This window comes from Rhinolophus sinicus, linkage group LG05 (genome assembly GCF_036562045.2).
Source record: "Rhinolophus sinicus isolate RSC01 linkage group LG05, ASM3656204v1, whole genome shotgun sequence".
Classification (NCBI taxonomy): Eukaryota; Metazoa; Chordata; class Mammalia; order Chiroptera; family Rhinolophidae; genus Rhinolophus; species Rhinolophus sinicus.
This window is the reverse complement of record NC_133755.1, coordinates 44,131,893-44,154,402: the sequence shown is the minus strand read 5'-3', so window position 1 is coordinate 44,154,402 and position 22,510 is coordinate 44,131,893. Positions and strand designations below refer to the sequence as shown.

The window sequence follows — 22,510 nt, the reverse complement described above, 5'->3', positions numbered from 1 at the left end:
TTCTAGAAAGTTGCTAGGAACACTAATTATCAAATACAGAACCATTGCTCCTAGAGAAAATGTAGGGTTAGGTTCCTGAGAGCCTGTAGGCACATTTTCATCAACCAATCAATACATAACCTTGTTTTACACGTAATTATATTTAAAGACACCTTATTTCCTTCCTTAATATACATTAGGGATTCATTAGTATTGAACTCATGGCCAACAACACTGTAACTTATGCCTGAGCAAAGCTTATCTAATACACATATTTTCTCTATATGGTGCTTTTTGCCCTTAGGAAGATTGGAAAGTGCTTCAGACTATACTCCGGAGTCACATTTAACAGTGAAATCACCAACAAATAGCACAAAAATGTGAAAAATGTGGTACTAAACAGACCACACAAAGGACACTTGTTTATAGTGTGAGAGCTGAAGCAAGAAGGCAGAACACCCCTCAGCTGGGAATGTGCATGTCAGGTGACTCAAATTTTTCACTGTTCTGCCCATGTCCACGGATGATCATGAAAGTGCCACGATTATTCATTTGAGGGTTACAAGTAAAATTTAGGGAGTAGGTGTATTTGCAAACATAGAATCCACAAATAATAAGAATCCACACTTTACTGAACACCTACCACGTGGCATTGAACTAGGTGCTTTACATATATTCATATTTCCATATGTGTGCCATAAAAAAGTTCATCAACTTTTCACTGTTCCAACGAGGTAACTCAGAGTTAACAATGATGGACATAGCCTTAGATCCATAGGCTATCATCATTGGAAAAAGTAGGACTTTATAAGTTTAATGTCATACGATTTTTACACCAAGCTTAAGGATGCATTAATGGGGCTGGAAATTTGTCATAGCCTGGGCTTCTCCTCCTCTTGAAACTTCTAACTCAATAGTCTGGGCTCTTATAGAAAACTAAGAATGCATCGCTATTAACTGATTATGCTTAAAGACCCACAAGATTGTGTTCTAAGGTCTGAAGAGAATCTTTCTTATAACTGTGCCCAGCAGTTAACAGCACTGTCATCTTCCCAAAGAACATCAGGTGAAGCCAAAAACAATCAAGTAAACAAATTCAAAAGGACAAATATGTCTTTCAGGGCATTGACTAAGTAGGAGCCTGAGAAATTAACAAACTCCAGAACATACCAAGTTCTGAAGCATCAGACTTACAAAATTTTGACCTTGTCCAGTCATCTGTTCACCCCCAATCTTCCTACCTGCTGCTTGTGTTCCCTTCAGATCCATCTGGACTCTGTTCCAAACTACATGGTGTTCATTCTTCCTCCTCATCATGACCCTTATCACGATGTCATTCTCTTCCTAACCAATCACCCTTGACCAGCAAGGCTCAGTTCAGTCCCACATCTTCCCTTAACCTCTCCTGAACCTCATCGGTCCTTTTTTGTGGGAGGATACGGACCCCCCGAAATCTAGCTCATTGTCACCTCCTCTGTAAAAGGGCAGTAGTAATGCACACCTCTCAAGACTTAAGCAGGATAACGTGACTGTGCACAGCACAGGGCCTGGTTCAAGGTGGATGCACATCAATGTTGGTAATTCTGAATCTGAATTGTTTTTCACTTTGGTCCATTATGAATTAACCTTTTATGACCCCTTGTGAGGCACATTTTGTGAAGAAATGGATCAGCAAGAGACAAAGGAACAGCAAGAAAGAATATGCTTTGGGGCAGTGATTTCCAAATTTTTAATTGTATGTGCTAGTATAAGAATTTTGGGAACTGACATCAGGTTGCTTAATATTTCCCTTTTGCCTAAAATCTCCCTAATAACACATTTACTTTCTATAATATTTTTAAGTAAAATAAACACATTGTAAAGGCAAAAAGGTAAGAAGGACATAATGTCAGAAGGTTTTGTTCTGAAAATGAATAATTCAGCTTCAGGTAAAAGTCACATCACTCACACAACCACTTATCTTTTTATCCATTCATTGGCCAAATATTTATTAAGTGATATGCACCTGGAATGTTTTTATGTGATGAGGTACAGTAGTACCCATGACAGGGAAAATGGAGCGTACTTGGTTTTTTTTGTTTGTTTGTTTTTTGGTATCAGAAAATAGATCTAGGAAAACTCATAACGAACCATTACCAATCCGACCACGCACTGGCTTTTGAGAGCTATGGCAGCAGAGTGCTTAGTCACTGATCTAGATTCCAGTCTCTGCTTCTAATCCCTGAAGGACAGGAAGGTGTCACACTGTACAAAGACTGCGAGTGTAAAGGCAGAAGAACAAAAGCAGCTCCTCTGAGTGAGCTTCTGGCTCTGGGGCAGTGAGTATGCCAGCTTGAGGATTGGACCTCAGGCTGGTTACTCTTTGTGAGTACAACCCCCATATAAACAGAAATCCTTCTAGAAGTTATCATTTTTGACCGCGAAGGACAACAATACATATTTAATCCAAAGAAACATGAAATATTAGGGCACAAGGGATTTGAAACAGTTGTCAAAGTGTGGAGATAAGCCCTGGGAAAAGAAAGAAGAGGGATGAAAACCTGGCTATATTTAGGGAGTTCCTCAGTTTGTTTCTCACCAGGATTCAAAAGCAAATAGCTGGATGTTGTGAAATATGAGCTTTCAAAAGTGCTATAGAAAACTTTTAACATGGTTAAACACTCAGCCAAGAAAAATAAGACACTTGTTCTTATTCTGAAATCCCGAATTAAACAAACTAAGGTCAGCGTAACAGTTCTGTTTCATTCCAGTACGTCTTTGGGAGAAATTGGAGGAGAAGCCCCAGGGACTGATAAGCTTCCTGTAACATGCTGAATTGTTAAATTGGATGGAGAGGACGTTGTATGTATATATGGTGCTTTCTTCCTGAAAGTCACAGTTAAGGGAATGTAGCACCTGACATAAATCATCAGAACTTATCACCATACTTTCCATACGTAATAGATTGAGAGTCTCACATGACAATCTCCAATGTCCTGGCCTAAGGTTTGCAAGATGGAACAAAAAGACATTCTATATTCCAGAGGAACTCTTCAGAGCTCAAATATGTATTTACTGAAAACAACATATAAAAATCCTACACTTCCAGGGCCTCAATTCTGAGAGCTCTTTGGCCCTGCAGCATTTACACTACAAGAGAAGAAGGAGCAGGAGGTGTGCAAGTGACAACTTCCTGAACACACTGGGAATAAGACTGAAAAGAAAATGATGAAGAAACCATAAGCAGAAGGTTCTTCCTTATCATAGCATTTTCGGATTAAAAATAAAAAGATTTACTAAAATTAGCCACAATGTTAAACTCTTAAAGCTGAAAGTGTTAAGTAAGGCAAATGGTTTCAATGCAGAGCTGCAGACAACTTTATCAACTTCATGCTATAAACCATAGCAAGCAAATTAATTATTCCCAGATGCTGGGGTATAAACACACACTCACAGGATTGCATTCCCTTTTTTGGCTCCCAACATCCAAGTAATTATACACTGCACAGATAATGTTGGATGAGCTCTCCTTTGAATACCAAGCAAGTTCTGGATTCTGTCAGCCTTTTGGATACCATGTCCACAAACATTTTTCTCTGACAGTCTTTAGTAACAACTTGTAAACAAATTGTTTCAAGTTTATTTTTAAAAAAAGAAAGAAAAGTTCAACAGCAGCACAAGCCTCCTTTCCAAATTATTCTAAACTCCTTAAGAGCTGGAGGGGACAAAATTCATATCAAATGTAGTACATATTTTGTCTTGCATCAAGAGTAGTTTTTCTGCAATCCCTGTGAGCAGGGGGTCAGAAATCGTATTAGAGTTTTTATATTCTTTGCATTTTGCCAACATGTAAACAAAGAGAAAAAAACAGGTTGTGAATCAACTGTGAATTGAGAATATGTTTAGTATTAAACATAGATTCTCTGATTATGCTAGAAAAAATGTGAGTAAAGAGTCATATTTCCTATTCCAGCTCCAGATTTTCACAGGGCAAATGAAATGTGCCTGGGATGGATGAATCACGAAGGGTTTGGGGGTGGGAGGGTGGGAGGTGCTATCTGGTCCTTCACACTTCTTGGAGTAAATAAACTCAGTGGATATGTTCTGGGTCTTTATATAATAAGGCAAAGAGGTGTGTGTGTGTGTGTGTGTGTGTGTGTGTGTAAAATGTGTGTCGGGGGAGGGGTAGATAAGGAAGGCACCAAAAAAAAAGAAAAAGAACCTCAGGAACTGTTAAAGAAAAAAACACATTTTCTACTGAAGGAAAGAGAAGTCAGCAGTCCTGCCAACTGCAACAGGAATGAGAAGGAAAGTTCAAGGAAAGTTAATATCTAAAAATAAATAAATAAAAGGAAATTCAATGAGAAAACAATATTCAGGTCAGGTCGAAACTCAGAGAAAAAATGCTCATTCAGAACTGAGCTGTCATCCTGCTTTTTCTGAAGTGAGCAGCTGCTGGTTATTGAAACCAGCCCACACAGTTGGGTTACTGCCGCCATGGCAACACTCCTGCGTCTGTGCTGGAGTGGCCAGGCACAATGGGGACATTCCAGGGCCCAGAAGCGCTCTGGCTACAGATTAGGGTGGGTTTTCTTGTTTTGTTTTGTTTTATGTATATTGGGAGATTTTGATTCCTGGGTTTGTGGTTGGCTGTTGGAAACTTTTCTAACCTATAATAAATCCTGACCTAAGGGACAGATTTTCATACAAAAAGCAGCATGGAAGGAAAGCATCAAGATGTTGTTCAATAGGCAAATAACTTATTAATAGTCTCTTTTAAATTCTCTCTTACAAAACCTCTAGTAAGCTCTGGATATTTGTACCTGGTTCCTTGTATAGCAACTTTAGAATGTTTTTGAAATAATGCTTAGCTTGCTTTTTATATTTGTAGTTTATAATAACACATAACCCTCAAAGGAAAACCTGTCATAGTCTTGCGGGTTAAAAAAATTAGCTAATAATTAATTGAAGACATTAAAATAAAAAATATAGCCTATAACTTATATATTATATATGCAGAGCCTCAATAATTGGTACATTTAAGTACTGAACTCACCATTTTGGTACTATAAGCTAACAAATTTATCTACCAGTTAAGTACAAAGAAAATTGTTAACATAATAACCTTATGGGGTAGCATAGTAAACAATAGCATAGATTTAGGGTCAAAGTGCCTGAGTTCCAATCCTGAGATTTATTCCTGTGTAATCTTGGGCAAGTTACTTAAAATTTCTGTAACTATTTCCTCATCTGTAAAATGAGTATAAAATTAGTACCTGCCAGGTACAGACTGTTACAGTATTAAGTTGGTTAATATTTGTAAAGTGCTTAGAACTGTGTTTGGTTACTGTATAAGTGATTAGAAAATCAATTGATCAATAAAATTTTAAATGATCTCTTTTTCAAGATTCTAGGAAACACTGCCTTTGAAATAGTATAGTATATTTATGTACCTATATCTCCACTCAGGAAATGTTAGACTTATTTAAATCTATGGCTTGTAACTCATTTGAAGCCAGGCTTAGGGCTCCTTGACCCTGGTAAAGCAGCTAAAAGTGAAATTAGCCAATTTGTGTGTGTGTGTGCTGAGGATGTGCTTTAAAATATATATACTGGATCTTCTGATTCATTTGGATCCCTACAAATGCTTACGTTTTTGTTAAAAGTATACGACACAGTGCTTGCTAAACTGATCAACTGTAAGATGCAGCCCTCAGGCTGGGAAACCATCACTGTACCCGCTTCTGTAGCAGCAGCCAAAGAGTCTCAGGCTCCTGGGGATGGAAAACCCAGTGCTCTTTCACCTCCATAGTAAGATGAGGTTCATAATTTCTTTCCTTTTTTTTTTTTTTGTTCTTTTTTATTTTTATCTATTTTTTTTACAAAAAATATATATATTTAAGGTATACAATGTGATGTTTATATATGTGTATATATAATGATTACCACAATCAAAGTAATTAACATATCCATTACCTCCCATAGAGTGTGTGTGTGTGTGTGTGTGTGTATGTGTGTGTGGTGAGAACACTTGCGATGTCTCTCAGCAATTTTCAAGTATACATTAACCATAGTCACCATACTGTACATTAGAACTCATTCATCTTGTAATTGAGTTTGTGCCTTTGATCAATATCCCCTTTCCCCCACCCCCTAGCCTCTAGTAACCATCATTCTACTGTTACCATAAGTTCAACCTGTTTTTTTTAGATTCCCCATATAAGATCATGTGATAATTGTCTTTCTGTGTCTGACTTATTTCACTTATCATAATGTCCTCCAGATTTATCCATGTTGTCACAAATGACATGATTTCCTTCTTTTTTAAGGCTGAATAATATTCCATTGTGTGCATGTACGTGTGTATATACTATATATACATATATATAAATATATAAACTTTTAAAAATATATACATATATATATTATACTCCACATCTTCTTTATCCATTCATCTGTCAACAGACGCTTAGGTTGTTTCCATATCTTGGCTGTTTGTGAATAATGCTGCAGTGAACATAGGAGTGCAGCTATCTCTTTGCGATCCTGTTTTCATTTCCTTTTGATACATACCCAGAAATGAGATTGCTGGGTGATATGGTAGTTCTATCTTTCATTTTTTAAGGAACCTCCATACTGTTTTCCATAGTGGTCGCACCAATCTGTATTCCCACCAACAGTGGGAACAGTACACAAGGGTTCCCTTCACATCCTTGCCAACACTTGTCATCTCTTGACTTTTTGATAGCAGCAATTCTAACAGGTGTGAGGTGATATCTCATTGTGGTTTTGATTTGCATTTCCCTGATGATTAGTGATGTTGAGCATCTTTTCATATACCTGTTGGCCATTTGAATATCTCCTTTTGAAAAATGTCTATTCAAGTCCTTTGCCCATTTAAGAATTATTATTATTTGCTACTGAGTTCCTTATATATTTTGGATATTAATGATATGCATCATTTCTACTAGGGCTTGTTCAAGGGCTTCTGTTTCATCCCAGAACTCTTCCACTGATATAAAGAGCCCACTCCTGGGCTCAGATGCACAACTTTCATGGTGTCCATCCACCTTAGGACATGTAATTTCTTATAAAGCCTGAAGTTGCATTACTTTCTACAGTGGGGCCAGCCTGAAACTGACTTTACTGTATATGCTTGTTCTTCTGTTTACACTTCCTTAGTTAAGTGAGAGAGGAATATCTGTTAGGTATCAGTGGTTGCAAAGTGCTTTTACAGATTTTACTGGGATATTTGGATACTGTCCACATAAATATGCTCTTCTACCACCCAGAGGGTTTATACCAGTTTGTAATCCAGTCTACCTCAGGCTAAGAAAAGGTTAGCATTCTAGTCAGGGTTCTCAAATTAAGTCACATGCATTCAGTTCTATGAAACAGGGACAAAAAGTCATTCTAGCACTCAAAGAAAGAAATCAACATCTATTTCAGTTTTCAAAATGGCAAAATCCTGTTTTTCTACAGTGAGATGTTTTTCCTCCCTTTACAATAATTCAAAGTGCAATTACATATCTGGAGTGGTGGGTACACTTGAATGCTGAAAGGACTAAGACTGAAATACATAAAATTCATCTTTTAAAATATCAAGGTCAACCTGTAATTTAACACATATCCTGTTTTCTAAGAAAACAAATATACTATCAGATCCAATAAAGCTTTCTGTGGAAAATTTTTTGGAGGCCAGAAGCAAAATTAGAGAATGGAGTATTCCACAGTTGAAGGAAACAGAAGCTGCCACCTAAGAGGAACTAAGACCAAGCTGAAGCTATGACAGTTTGAGAAGACACAGGGTTGAGCAAATTGACCTTATTATTCCAGGAGGTTTAAATGGAAACCTTAAAAAAGCTGTCTCCTTTTTTACTTCCTACTCCAAGAATTTAAGCGGTCTTATATGAGAATGTTCACTCTAGCATTTAGGTGTACTTAAAAGAGAAGGGAAATTATGAGGTACAGGAAAACTGCACTGAAATAACAGTCAGGAAACCTGGGCTCCAGTTTCACTTTGGTCACTTGTCAATGTATGAGGTTATTTTCCCTCTGTGAGATATTAATACCCATGGTGGTGGTGGAAGCAGTAGTAGAAGTAGCAGCAGCAGCTGTAGTAATAGCGGCAGGAGCAGCAGTGGTAGAAGCAGCAAGACCAGCAGTAGTAGCAACAGCAACAATTGTTGTAGTAACAGCAGCAGCAACAGTAATAGTAGTAGTAGCAGCAGCAGTAGTAGCAGCACAGTTTCCATTTATCGGGGGTCTACTGTCAGGTACTTGACTGGAAACTATACGAACATTTCATTTAAACTGCATGGTGGTCTTCCAGTGTAGGTATTAGTACTCTCATTTAACCATCGAGGAAACTGAGGACCAAAGATGTTAAGTAATTTGCTCAAGACTACTTTGTTGGTTAGTGAAAAATCTGGATTTTGTATCTTGATAAATCTGATTCCAAAGCCTCTTGGGAAGCAATGTGGTATGTAGCAGTGCTTCTCAAACTTTAATGTGCTTGTGAATCATTTGGAGACATTGTAAAAATTGAGATTCTGATGTGATTGGTCTGATGCAATGCTTGAGATCCTGATTTTCTAACAACTCCCAGGTGATGCTGCTGGCTCTAGGAAGCACACTTTGACTAGCAAGAGGATAGTGGAAAGGAGGGATGCTTTCCAGGTAGCATGTGTGGCCTCAGTTTATTCATCTGTAGCACAAAGGGTTTGATAATATGAGTTTAAAAGTACATTCCAGCTCAGAATTCCCAATATTCAGGGTACACTATGGTATTAAGAAACCAGATCACACAGGAATGACTCTTAGTCACATGAATTTTTAAGCCGGTTTCAGATGAGATTCTGGCTGTGATTTATGTATCTTTCTGTGGTATCTCTGACAGGTAGGATCAGACGCCCTCACTCAAATTACATTATTGTTAAGCTTTAGGCTGAGGTAGATCTTACTGAAGGAGTTCAAAGCACTTCTTTCCATAAGCATCTTTAAAGATTATAAATGTAAAAATAGTTTATTATGAGAAGCTTAGATGGCAGGGTTTTTCTTTTTAATAACACAAATGAGAAGTCTCCAAAACCACAATGGTAGCACAATCCATAAAAGTATGTTAATACCTCATCCTAAAGTCTTACAGAAATTGAGGTTTTTCTGAGTTAACAAAATAGACTTCATCACAGATGGTCTGAATGATAAAATGAACCAGCACACTAGTGTAGCAAGACAAAAAACACTGCTCTTAGCTGAGCATGCGGAAAGCCTTTAAGGAAATCTTTCTACATACAACTCTGCTACATATTAGGAGAAAAGCAGTTTTGATTGGAGGTGTGTGTGTGTGTGTGTGTGTGTGTGTGTGTGTGTGTGTGTAGGGAACTGTTGATGGTGAGGTGTTGGTGAGGAGGGACTCAGTAGCCCCTGAGAAAATAAGGAAGAAATCTATTGAACTTTGAAAAATAATCCCCATGAGTACTTTTTAAAATTTTTCTGGTTTGTAAAAGTTTTATACATAAAACTTATTTTTGAATTTGATGCCAGTGTTCTAAGATCAGTTTATTGCAACATAATTTTTCATGGTCAGTCTTCTTCCTCTCCATTTTTTTTTCTCACAAACTCCACTTTATCAACCCTTGTTCCATGCTGAAGGTTGTGCAAAGACATTCATTTCCTTAAATACGCCATCCTCTTTCACACCTCCCATGTCTCTGTGCTTTGAGTGCCCCTTTTTAATCTGATCACCAGGCAAACATCTACTACGCATCTTTTAAGAGTCAACTCAAATATCACCTCCCCTATGAAGACTTTCCTCACCTTGAACCTTATCCCTTCCTCTGCCAGAGACAATTGGCCATTCTCTCTTTGGTAGTACCTATTAATTTGAGTGTATAGCTATAGTAAAGTTACCCACTTTATTGCTTCTCTTTATTTAAATGTCTGTTTCCTCATATGAAGAGGTAAGCATTCTAAGGACAGCTTCATGTGTCCTTTCAGAGACTCAGAACTTCAGCTTTTCATACAATTGTGTAACAGTTCTCAGCTCCTTCCAATAAATTCCACTTTTGTGCTCAAATTAACAAAAGTTCATTTCTATTCCATAAAGCCGCAGAACCCTAACAGTGCAGAAAAATACTGAAACTGAACCAATTGCCTGAGTGGAAGGGACTCAGGAAGCTTAGAGCACAGAGAAAAGAAACCCAAAGAGTAAGATATTGGTAGTGTTTGTCCAGTACTTTTTAGGGGAGGGTGTGCCTTCTCTGAGAACTTACCCAGGCTGGTGACTAGAAAGTATTCTCTACTGTGGGTCAAGGATAATTCTTCAGACCTCATCATGGCCTGGAGGATATTCCAAAGACCATCCTCCACTCTTTTCTGATTCCTTGCTTTCCAGCCAACCTCTCATAATCACAAATTCAATTCAAAAAGTATTATGAGATCAGGAAGGAAGTGTGTAACATCTGTACGTGAATAACATTATATACAGCAGTCTCTTGACAGTTTGGACAGCCCAAATCAGTTGCTTCAGTCCGATGAATGACAGAGCCCTAACAAAGTTGAGTTTCTCAACTTCAAGACTAAGGCAGGCCTGAGGTGACCTCACCAAGATGATGCCACCCTTCAAGGCTTAGCAGAGATTCCACTGTTCCTCCAGATTATACTCTTCTTTCCTACTACGCCTCAATTCTCTACAATACTCAATAATACACTAGTGGTTGGTAGGGTTTCCAGGCAGGAATTTCCACCAGTTCTCAGGAATTTTTTCGCTTTTCTATTCCCAAATCCCGAGGAAAGTTGGTCAGGAAATTGGGAAAATCGGCTCCTTGAACCCAGGTGGTTGGTACTATCGGCCGTCACTTTGTGGAAATGATTCATTGTGGAGAACAGAAAACAGTTTATATCTCGGGATTCGGGAAAGGGAAAGCGAAAAAATTCCCAAGAATGGGTGGGAATTCCCACCTGGAAACACTAGTGGTGGGTAAATCTCCAAAGTCCACATTCTTTGCTACATGTAGGTATAGACAGTAAGTAAAACCTAATTAATTCTAACCATTGACTCTTAATTATAAAAGTAAGCGAGCCAGGCTTAGTTCTACCTCTGTATGATAAAAGGGTTTAAGAAAATTGTAATGTAGAGCAATAGTTCTCTCCTCTGTTTTTTCTGTGACTTAGAAGAATTGTGTTGGCATTCACAAAACAGTCCCATGTGCAGTTCCTGCCTTCATCTCTGCAACCCACCTCTGTTTTTCCTCTCAAGAAAGCATTTTGAGATGCAAACTCATGGCCATATTACTATAATCTGAAATTTTCTTTGGTTTATTTTTAAAAGTCAAGCATTTGCAAACTTTGATACTTTTACTACAATTGGTATTAGGTTGCTTGCAACACATCAGTGTGTCCTGTTGAGACCTGCTGATGTAAATTAAATATTGAAGGGAGAAGGTTTAAGCTAAATATTAACTAAGCTGTTTATAAATTTTTTTTTTCTAATGTTTGTAAAATTAACATGCCAATTTTACTCTCTTTTGTCAGTTCCAGCAGGAGGGACAGAAACCATAATTTGGTAGTGCCGAGAGCTTGAACTGAAGTAACCATCTATGCTAGAAAGCAAAAAATCATTTCCATGACCTAGAAGTTGTTTGTCTTGTGTCTATCTTACAGATTCAGGTTGTCCTTCCCAATCAGGTTAGATAAATAAGATTTTACTGAATATTAAAAGTTTTGAGAAAACCCAAGTCACTTGAAACTGATGCTCTTTTCCTTCTGATATTTGAAGGGGTTCAGAACAGGCATCCCCAGTATGTGCCACTTTGGCATGTAAATTATTTTTGAGCTCAAGGCAACTGAGACCCCGTGGGCTCAAGAGAAAATTTTACCTCTCCTTTAAAGAATTTAAATTAGGGGCCTTGCCCATAATAAAAGTTATCACCAGAAATAACTTTTTGTGACCTATCTGTAGGGCGGGGCAAACTTGTAATTATTGAACATCTGCTCTTCTTATGACTTTTATCCCTCTGAAGCCGCACAGTACCTTACCTCATCCTTAGCTCAGAATGTCACATATACCTCATTTACCCTTTGTTCTGTGAACCTCTCATGGATGTGGGTTCCCACACATTCGTATGTAATTAAATTTGGTAATTTTCTCTTGTTATTCTATCTCATGCACATTTATTAGACCAGCCAAAAGAACCTAGAAGGGGGGAGAAAAATTTCTTCCTCCCCTACAGATTATTGATTTATTAGATTCCTCACCCTCCCCCCCACCGCACCCCCCAGTGCTTAATCCCTGGCTGCAAGTTGAATACTATGAAAGACTTTTAATACCTTCGTTAGGCCACTTGGGGATTTATCTAGTACTTGACCTGCAATTTTTGCCTCTAGAATGATAGACCTATCTTTGTAGAACTTACAGAGGCAGGTGATATTTAATGAAATGTGTTTCATGCCAATGTCACACAGAATACATGTGAGTTAGGCCCTAAAGTTTGGAGTAATATGCTGTGATATTTATACCTTGCCTGATGGTTTTGGTACAGCGTGGTCTTTTTTAAAATGCAGCTATGAAACTGCATCCTGGATGCATGGAATTGCCTAGGAACAGAGCAATGAATTAAAGATGGCATAGCCCCCTTTGCTTAACATTTCCTATTTTTCAGGGGTTTGTTTTGCAACTTTAATATTATTAATCTACATAACCTTTTACTTTTCACTCAGAATTTATATCAGAATCAAGCTAATAAATTAAAGATGAGTTAGTTCGTTGTTGGGTGGTTTAACACAGACCAATATGTTAATCCTGATGTGCTTGTTACTAAGGTTTTAAAACTTTTATTATTATTATTTTTTCTGCCTCGTAGCTGTGGTTAGGCAGCAGCAATAAATCAGAACAAAGGAATGAAGGTATTGGGGCTTTAGGGAAAACATGTATTAGAAAAAAAATTGGTTTGGCACTAAGGGCTGTATTGCATTAAGATGGATTTTCGAGATACAGAGGTAAGAGAATGTAGACAAATAAATTGTATAAATAATCTGAGAAATAGCAAGTCTGCCCAGACCCCAAGTAACCCTGTAAGCTACTATCAACAGGACTTCCTAATTCCTGTTCAAACAGACCAAACAGGTACTCTCTACTTAAACAAATAGCCAGGAGAAATGGGCACACAGTTAATGCTGGGGAAAGTGGGAGGACCAGATAAAGCTCTTTAGAATAGCCCAAAGGATTGTAATAATAGAAGTCAGTATAGGAGTCTGACATAGCATCTTCTGTGAATAGGGCTTTATTGCCACTCCAGGCACTGATATTGCAAACACATGCTAAGACAGCCAGAAACCGGGAACATCACAGTGTAACTCATGCCTGAGAATGTGGTTCACTGCAGTAGGGAATTCATGTTGGCAGCCTGAATACAGAGGAGACAGGAAGGAGCATTCAGATAAGGCTGAGCATACAAATGAAAGACATGGTATGGAAAGTAGAGTTGATGGGAATGAGATAGAACCATTCCAGGGCCCTAAGAAAGTGCAAGGATGCCAAGAAGTATAGACAAAATAAATAAAGCAAAAGGGAATTTTCCTAGTAGCCTAAATGGTACCTGAACTGAGAGATCCTTATGTTCTAGAACAGATTTTATTCTCATAAAAGAGAATAAAGCATAAAAGATCTGTAGATGTGGAGAGACAGCTTGTTTGAAGCCTTAACCATACTAAGGCTCAGATATGTATGCTTTGTCTCTAGTTCTTTAATCTAAGTTGGTTCTGGCTTCATCACTGTAGAGAGCAGACTCTGTCCCCATTCTTATTTTTGATGCTCGCCTAGACCTCTTTCCTGTTTGTTCCCTGCACCAGCTATTTCCAAAGCCTGTATTCCATCCCCTGAGTCTGCTTCAGGCCCTATTCCTCTTAGGGTTCTTCTACTCTACCTTACTGACCTTCTTTTTCTTACTCATTTTTATTCACTCTCCCTCAGCTTCCCCAGTAAGGTATATTTGACAAGATGTGACTGCTACTAGTGGTTACTCCAAGACAATAGTAATGGTAATAATAGCCATACTATATCATACAGCCTAGCTGAGTTCTGTACATTGTCATAAAAAAAAATGGGTATATTTCTTTGGTTTCATGGCTTTGTGATAGGTGAGAGTCCAAATGCAGGTAGAGGTTACTACTTGTTCTACCCTCTTCCTTCCACTCTAATTCAAATAAGAATAATACCTGAATATATGGACCCTGACTTCAAGGAAATTACAAACTAATGTAAAAGATTAAATATAAATGTTGAATGTTCAGTAACAAGGAGGAAGTAATTGTTTTTAAAATAATAAAGAAAAATGCACAAGTTAGCACATAGTAAATGAACGTGTACTAAATGGTACAAAAATTCAAAAGCAGGAGAGAAAGATTACTTTGAGTTGGCAAGGTCAAGGGATGGGTGGGGAGGGGACCTGCCAAGCTTATTAGGGAAAGTTGAAGGTTTAGACTTGAGCTCTTGTGGAGTCTCTAGGGTTCTACTTGAGACAAGAGAAAAGGAAGAGAGGGCATTTTAAAGTAGCTGACATGAAAGGACATGGACACATAAATCTTACCTTTTACACTGAACTTTGTACCTTTTATATAGCTTCTTGTGAAGACATGTGTATTCCCATGATCTTAAAACATGATTTTGGTGCATCTAAAATTTGACAATGTTTTTCTCGGGGAAGTCTGTGAAATGTGAATTGACAAGAAAATTCTGTCTACAGGTCAGCATACGCAGTCTAAGAAGTTTGTGCTCTTCAACCAGCATGAAGCTAAAACCAGGCGATTTTCACTCTTTGGCTAAATGCTAGCTAAATTCATTTTAATACTGCACGGTCAGTATTTTATTTATTTGTCTGGAAGCCACATTTCCTCTCCCAAATCTCTCTTGCATAAATGATTTACTATTTGTTCGTAAAGCCAAAGATTTTACGCCTTGTCTCTTTTTTCTGATAAGAGGATATTGCAGCAGCTTTCTTTTTATGCTGCTTATGGTTTTTATTCTGTTAATTCAAAGTTCAGCAAAGTAACTAGTTTAGTAAGGCAGAGAAAACCAAGAGGTTCAGCCCTTCAAATGACTGAGACAGTAAATCTTCACTGGCCCATTATCACATAGAACCCTCTTTAATTTGTTTTCCTAAAAAGTAAGTTAACAGAGTGTGATTCTTAAAATAGGTTTTACATTTTCTTAACTCTCCCAACTAAGCATATTTAATGACAGGACACTTAAGGTCCTTAAGATTAACTTATGAAAAAAAACGCTTTTACAATGGAAACCCATTAATCTTGAAAAATAAAATGGAAGCAATTCTTTCTGGGTATACACTTGTTAGGTCTTCACATAGGAATGTAGAGCGCTCTACATTTAAGGACAGGGATTATGTGATTTAAAAAAATGTTTTCAATTTCTTTTAAGGCAGCACTTGGGATGTTAATTTATAATAGGAAAGTTATATGCCATATTTTTTGTATAGTGGTGATCACTAGATTAAGCTAAAAGATTTAAAATAAAAACAAAATCAACCAACACACACACAAAATTAATTCACCAGGTCAGTACTGAACTACTGTCCAAACTTTAATTTTATAAAATGCAAGTCAATAGAAAGTCTATGCGAGAGTTCCAGTCAAGATGGCACAACAGGTAAACGCTGTGCTTACCTCCTCTCATGACCACATCAAAGTTAACACTAAACTACAAAACAACCATTATTAAGAATTGCATGAAATCTTGCTGAACCAAAGCCCTACAACTAAGCACATACAGAACAAGCCACCTCCAGACTGGTAGAGGGGTAGAGACACGGAACCTGCTGGTCCCACACCCGCATGTGACCATTAAAAATTGGGAAGGATATCTTGGCTGTGGAAGTCCACCCTGAAGGAGCAAAGGTTCCTAGCACCACACCAGGATCCCCAGTGCCAGGAAGAGAAGTCCCCATAATTTCTGGTTGTGAAAACCAGCAGAGATTGTGGCTGAGTGAGACAGAGGGTGGCTGCAATCCCAGGTGCTCCTCTTCAAGGGACTGCACATGGACTTACTCACTGATGGAATCACTGGCTCTGAGCTCCAGTGCTGGGGAAGCAGCTAGAGAGGTCATAGAGACATATGAGGGGAACTGAGTTGTATGGCTTCAGGACGAGGGCTGGAGGGGCAACTTTCTTCCAGATGGAAGAACTGATGGAAGTCATTGTTTCTTTGTTGAGTCCTCCTCCTTCCCAGCGTGTAGACACAGGCAGCCATTATATCTGAGTCTCCATCAAGCTGGTTAACACCATTTGTTCCCCACACCCTGGTGATTCTGAGACCTGCCCCACCCAACTTTTGGACACACCCAAGCTGCTGCCAGTAGCTTTTTTGTACAAACCACATGCCTTGGCTCATGCTACAGACTTTCCCAGGGTCTCTCAAAGGTTTGCGGAACCCAGACAAGCAGTATCTGGCTTGAGTGTGTCCCATACCTCTGGCTGAGCACTAGCCGGGCACTAGCAGCATCCAGCCTTGGTTCACAGCTTGGCCTCTGGATGCACTTCCAAGCACAGCATGGGTGGCAGCCACCTGCAGATTGCTTTGTGGCTCCTGCTGGGTGGCCCCTGGTGAGGCATGGGCTGTGGCTGAACTTGACCTGCAGTGGGTCCCATGCCAGGTGGCCCTGGGGCTGATGGGACCAGTGGCTAGCTTCAAAATGAGCTGGAGCATCACCCAGATGCCTCTAAGGAAGACACACCCACGGAGTGGGTTGGGCAGGCACCAGAGCCCTGCTGAGGCAGATCCTGCTCTGTAGAGTCAGCCCCTGTACCACAATTCCTCCCCTGTAGTCAGGGCCAGTCTTCACAACCAATGAGCCCAAGGGCCAATCCTTCCTACTGATGTGGAAACAGTAACCAAGGCTCAACTACAACAGGAGGGCACACACAACCCACACAAGGGACACACCTGAAGTGCACGACTCAGGTGACCAGGAAGACTGTGCCACTGAGCACCACAGCACACCTACTACATGAGGCCACTCTACTAAAACCAGGAGACATGGCAGCCCTACCTAATATATAGAAATAAACACGGGGAGGCAGCTAAATTGGGAAGACAAAAAAACATGTTCCAAATAAAAGAACAGGACAAACCTCCAGAGAAAGAACAAAACAAAATGGAGACAAGTATCTACCAGACAGAGTTCCAAACACTGGTTGTATGTAGGCTCAATGATCTCAGAGAGAACTTCAACAGAGATAGGTAACATTAAAATGGAGATAGGAAACATAAGAAAGAACCAGTCAGAAATAAAGAATACAATAACTGAAAATGAAAAATATATTAGAGGGAATCAGTAAATTAGATGAAGCAGAGGATCGAATCAGCAATTTAGAAGATAACATAGCAGAAAATGCTCATTCAGAAGAGCAAAAAGAAAAGAAAATCCAAAAAAATGAGGATAGTTTAAGGAGCCTCTAGGACAGCATCAAGCATACCAACATTTGTATCATAGGGGTAGCAGAAGGAAAAGACAGAGAACAAGGAATTGAAAACCTATTTGAAGAAATAATGACTAAAAACTTCCCTAACCTGGCAAAGGAAATAGATATACAAGCCCAGGAAGCATAGAGAGTCCCAAACAAGATGAACCCAAGGAGGGCCACACCAAGACACATCATAATTAAAATGCCAAAGATTAAAGACAAATAGAGAGTCTTAAAAGCAGCAAGAGAAAAAGAGTTAGTTACTTACAACAGAGCTCCCATAAGACTGTCAGCTTTCTCAACAGAAACTTTGTTGCAGGACAGAAGGGATTGGCAGGAAATATTCAAAGTGATGAAAGCAAGGACCTACAACCAAGATTACTCTACCCAGCCAAGCTATCATTTAGAATTGAAGGACAGATAAAGCGTTTCCCAGACAAGAAAAAGCTAAAGGAGTTTACCACCACCAAACCAGTATTACAAGGAAACTTAAAGGGACTCCTTTAAGACAATAAATAAATAAATGAATAAAATGACAATAACTACATATTTATCTACAATTACTTTAAATGTAAATGGATTAAATGCTCCAATCAAAAGATGGAGGGAGGGCTGAAGGGATAAGAAAATAAGACTCTTATATATGCTGTCTAAAAGAGACTCACTTCAGTTTGAAAGATTCACACCAACTGAAAGTAAAGGGATGGGAAAAGATATTTCATGAAAATGGAAACAGACAAGAAAATCTGAAGTAGCAATAGTTATACCAGCCAAAATAGATTTTAAAACAAAGGCTATATCACAAGAGACAAAGAATGACCTAGTTATTCCATTTTGGGTATTCATCTAAAGAAACCCAAAATGCTACTTCGAGGGGACATGCTCATTCATATGTTTGCTGCAGCATTACTTACAATAGCCAAGATATGAAGGCTATCTAAGTGTCCCTGAATGGATAAATGGATAAAAAAGAAGTGGTACATTTCTACAATGGAATATTACTCAGCCATAAAAAAGAATGAGATCTGGCCATCTATGACAACATGGATGGTCCTAGAGGGTATTGTGCTGAGTGTAGTAAGTCAGATAACAAAAGACAAATGTCGTATGATTTCACTTATAAGTGGAACCTAAAGAAAAAAAATATACAAATGAACGAAACAGAATCAAACTCATAGATACAAAAAACATTTTGATGGTTGCCAGGAGGTTTGGGGATGGGTGAAATAGGGGAAGAGATTAAGAATTGGCTGTTACACAGTAGTCACGTGGAAGTAGGGTATAGCATAAGGAATATAGTCAATAACGTTGCAATAACTGTGTATGGTGTCAGATGGGTACTAGATTTGTTGGGATGATAGATGGGAGGGGGGTTGGGAGCAGGAAAAAAAGGTGAAGGGATTAAGAAATACAAATTTATAGTTGTAAAATAGTCACAGTAATGTAAAGCATAGGGAATATAATCAATAATATGGTAATAACTATATATAGTGCCAGATGGGTACTAGACTGGTCAGGGGGAATCCCTTCTTGAATCATATGTCTAAGCACTATGCTATACACCTGAAATTAATATAAAATAATATTGAATGTCAACTGTAATTGAAAATTTTAAAAGTGGAGGAATAGATAATGTGGAATAAGAGGTTCGAAGTTGCAGGTATAAAACAAATAAGTCTTGGGGATGTAATACACAACGTAAGAAATACAGTCAATGATACTGTGGTAGTGTGGTATGGTGTCAGATGATTACTGGACTTATCATAGTGCCATGTGGGTACCGTTGAATAACTAGATGCACACCTGAAACTAATATAATATTGTATGTTAGCTATATTTTGATAAAAATCTTAAAAGTAATAATAATAAAAGAAAGTCTATTCCATACTAAAGACTGCAAGCAGAGACCTGAGTCCTGGACGCTGCCCTGTCTCTCAACTTTCCTCCTTTGAGATTTGGGGACTAAATTGTTTATAAAACCCCATATTCCTCTCAGAATGCTTCACTAGATTCTTGAATTGCCTTATTCTTTCAAAGTTTCTAGTCTGTAGACTCTGGGAAGCAACAAATACTCCATGTTCAGAAAAACTGATAAGGAATAAAGAAGAAACAATGAGTGGTTCCATACCAGTGGGGTTAGGAGGGCATTAACCACAAGAAGGAGAAATAGCAAAAACCTGTTGTGATCCTTTTGTGACACTACATAAACAGATCTCTCCAGTTTTAATTACTTACATTTCTATTATGGAACATTGGCTATATATAACATGATTTATGTCTATATAGTACTTTTTCCTGCCAAGAAAATCAAACAATAATTAACAATTAAAATAAAACGCACACTTTTAGTATATCTCTCTAAACAGAAATGACAGATCAAGCCAACGAAAATAAATGAGGATATAGGTAATCTGATTTACATAGTTACACAGTAAATCTCACAGTCATATAAAACTTTATACCGAATAAGTAGAAAATACATATCTCTTTCAAATGCCTATGGAACTTCCACAAAAACTGATCAATATCAGGCCACAAAAATAATTCCAATAAAATTCCCAAAGTGAAAACCATACAAGCTATATTCTCTACCATTATTATAACACACACACACACAGGCCCCAAATCCAAACATGGATTAAGAAGGAAGAAAATGATGAGATTATAGAACATTTCGAAATGAGTGACTATGGTAACTTTACATATTAAAAGCTATGGGAGTCAGACAAATGTGATGTGAAAAGCTGCGATTGTGGCTTTGAAGATAGAGCAAGTAAGTCATGAGCCAAGAAGTGCAGTGGCCTCTGGAAGCTTGGAACAATCCTCAGCTTATAGCTAAGCAGCAAAGAGAGACCTCAGTCCTACAAATGCAAGGAACTGAATTCTCTATCAGTCTGAAGGAGACGGAAACTAATCTCTCCTAGAGCCTCCAGAGAGGAATGTAGCCTTGCAGTGGGATGTGGACATTTTTGTTTTAAAAAATGACCAAGTGTCTCGGGATATTGGTGGTAAATGAGGAGTGACTGCAAAAGGATAGGTTTCTTTTTAGGGTGATGCAAATGTTCTAAAATTAGATTGTGATGATGATTGTACTACTCTATAACTTTACTAGCAATCTTGAATTCTGCACTTAAGATGAGTGAGTTTTATGGTATATAAATTACACCTTAATAAAATATATATGAAGAAGAAGAAAGCTATGAAGTATGGCCAAAATATTACTCAAAGGAGTCGATAGTCTTTTTAGATGCATTTATTGGTATGAAAAAGACTGAAAATAAATGAACAAAACATTCAACACAAGAAACTGGAAAAAAAACAAAAACAGAAAAAAATAGAAGGAAAGAAATAATAAAGATAAAACAAAAATCTGATGGAAATAAAACCTGCAACCTGAGAACTGATTCTTTAAGTAAAAGAACAATTTAATGAACAAATCTCTACGAACTCAAATAAAAAAGAAAAAAAACACACTATTATAACACCAATGATAAAACAAGGGTATAACCATAAACACAGGATATGTTAAAGATATTAAAATAGTATAGGCAACTTCTTAATAATACATTGAGAAACTAATAACATGGAAGAATTTCTAGGAAAATATAAATTTGCCAAACTATACACAGTACAAGAAAAGGTAAAATATAAGCTTATATCCTTAAAATATTCTTAAATTAGCCAAATATATTCTTCCCCCAAAAGTTCCAAGTCCAGGTGATTTGGTGAGTAAATTTTCTCAAACCCTCAGGGTATAGGTAACTTCTGGCAAAGTAATTCTAAGTTCATCTGGATGAGTAAATTAGGAACAATTATAAAGCAAGTTATAAGAATAAAAATAATGAGAAGGAACTCAATCCTTTAAGTAACAAAGCTTACCATAAAAAGATAGTGACTAAAGTAGTATAATATTGATACAGAAATAGATCAATGAATAAATAGTGTCCAGAAACGGATCCATATAAATCGAAATTTAGTATATGAAAAATGTGTCATTTCAAACCATTGTAAAAAGAATGGACTAATAAAAAGAGCTTGGGGTGAACTGGATGTCCATTTAGGAGAGGAAAAAAAAAAAGAGTTCTCTTCATACCACATATTTAAAAAACTAAATACCAAAGGGATTAAATAGCTAAATGTAAAAAGGCAAAATTACAAAAGTCTAGAATAAAATACAGAAAATATTTTTATAATCTTAAGATGGAAAGGTCTTTCTAAGTAAGACACAAAACTCAGAAGCCACAAAGGAAAAGGTGGACTGATGACTATATAAAAATATAAAACTTCTGTAAAAGACATTCATGACAGAGAAAGTATGACTATCCCTAATAAAAATATATTAATTCATTCATTTTAAAAAAAATAGCAAACACCCAATAAGGAAAGGGGCAAGAAATATGAATAAGTAGTCCACAAAATAATAAAATGTTAATACCTAATAAACATATGAAAACATGTTCAGCTTCAGTAGCAATTAGGTAAATGCAAATTAAAAATGATATCCCATTTTAACCCATCAAATTACCCAAAGTTAAACATGTTGATAACATCTAGAGTTGCCTGGGGCCTGGGGAAAAAAACTCATATATTTCTGGTGCAGGGTAAATTTTAACAACCTATTTGGAGTGACAAATAACTGTCAAGTAACAAATGACTAGCATCACAATGTGTAGTACTACTTGTACAAGTGTGGAAAGATATATGTATAAGGAACATTATTTGTAACAGCTAAAAAATATGAGACAACCAAAATGTCAGCAATGAGATAGTGGTTGAATAGATGCTGAAATAGTCATAAAATGGAAACCTCTGCAGTCGTTTAAAGATTAGAGGTAAGTCTGATGAATACTTAAGTTAAAAGTTATGTAATGAGGGTGGCCGGTTAGCTCAGTTGGTTAGAGCGTGGTGCTAATAACACCAAGGTTGCCGGTTCCATCCATGTATGGGCCACTGCGAGCTGCGCCCTCCTTAAAAAAAAGAAAAGAAAAAAAAAAGAAAAAGTTATGTAATGATATGTAAAATATTATTTCAGTTTTATGAAAACAATGCATATGTGTGAATGTTCTTCAAATAA

The 22,510-nt window shown here is 37.6% G+C and overlaps 1 long non-coding RNA gene across 8 annotated transcripts in view; it reads right to left on the bottom strand.

The window, feature by feature from the left end:
* Positions 1–22,510, bottom strand: part of LOC109438107 (uncharacterized) — a 98,708-nt gene that overhangs the window by 2,712 nt on the left and 73,486 nt on the right. For 7 of the 8 annotated variants that reach the window (XR_012496382.1, XR_012496383.1, XR_002136337.2 and 4 more), the window contains one exon: positions 20,675–22,403. The exons of the other annotated variant lie outside the window; for it this stretch is intronic. This is a non-coding gene — a long non-coding RNA (uncharacterized LOC109438107). Of the gene's footprint in view, positions 1–20,674; positions 22,404–22,510 lie in introns of those variants that run through there. 8 annotated transcript variants of the gene reach the window in all.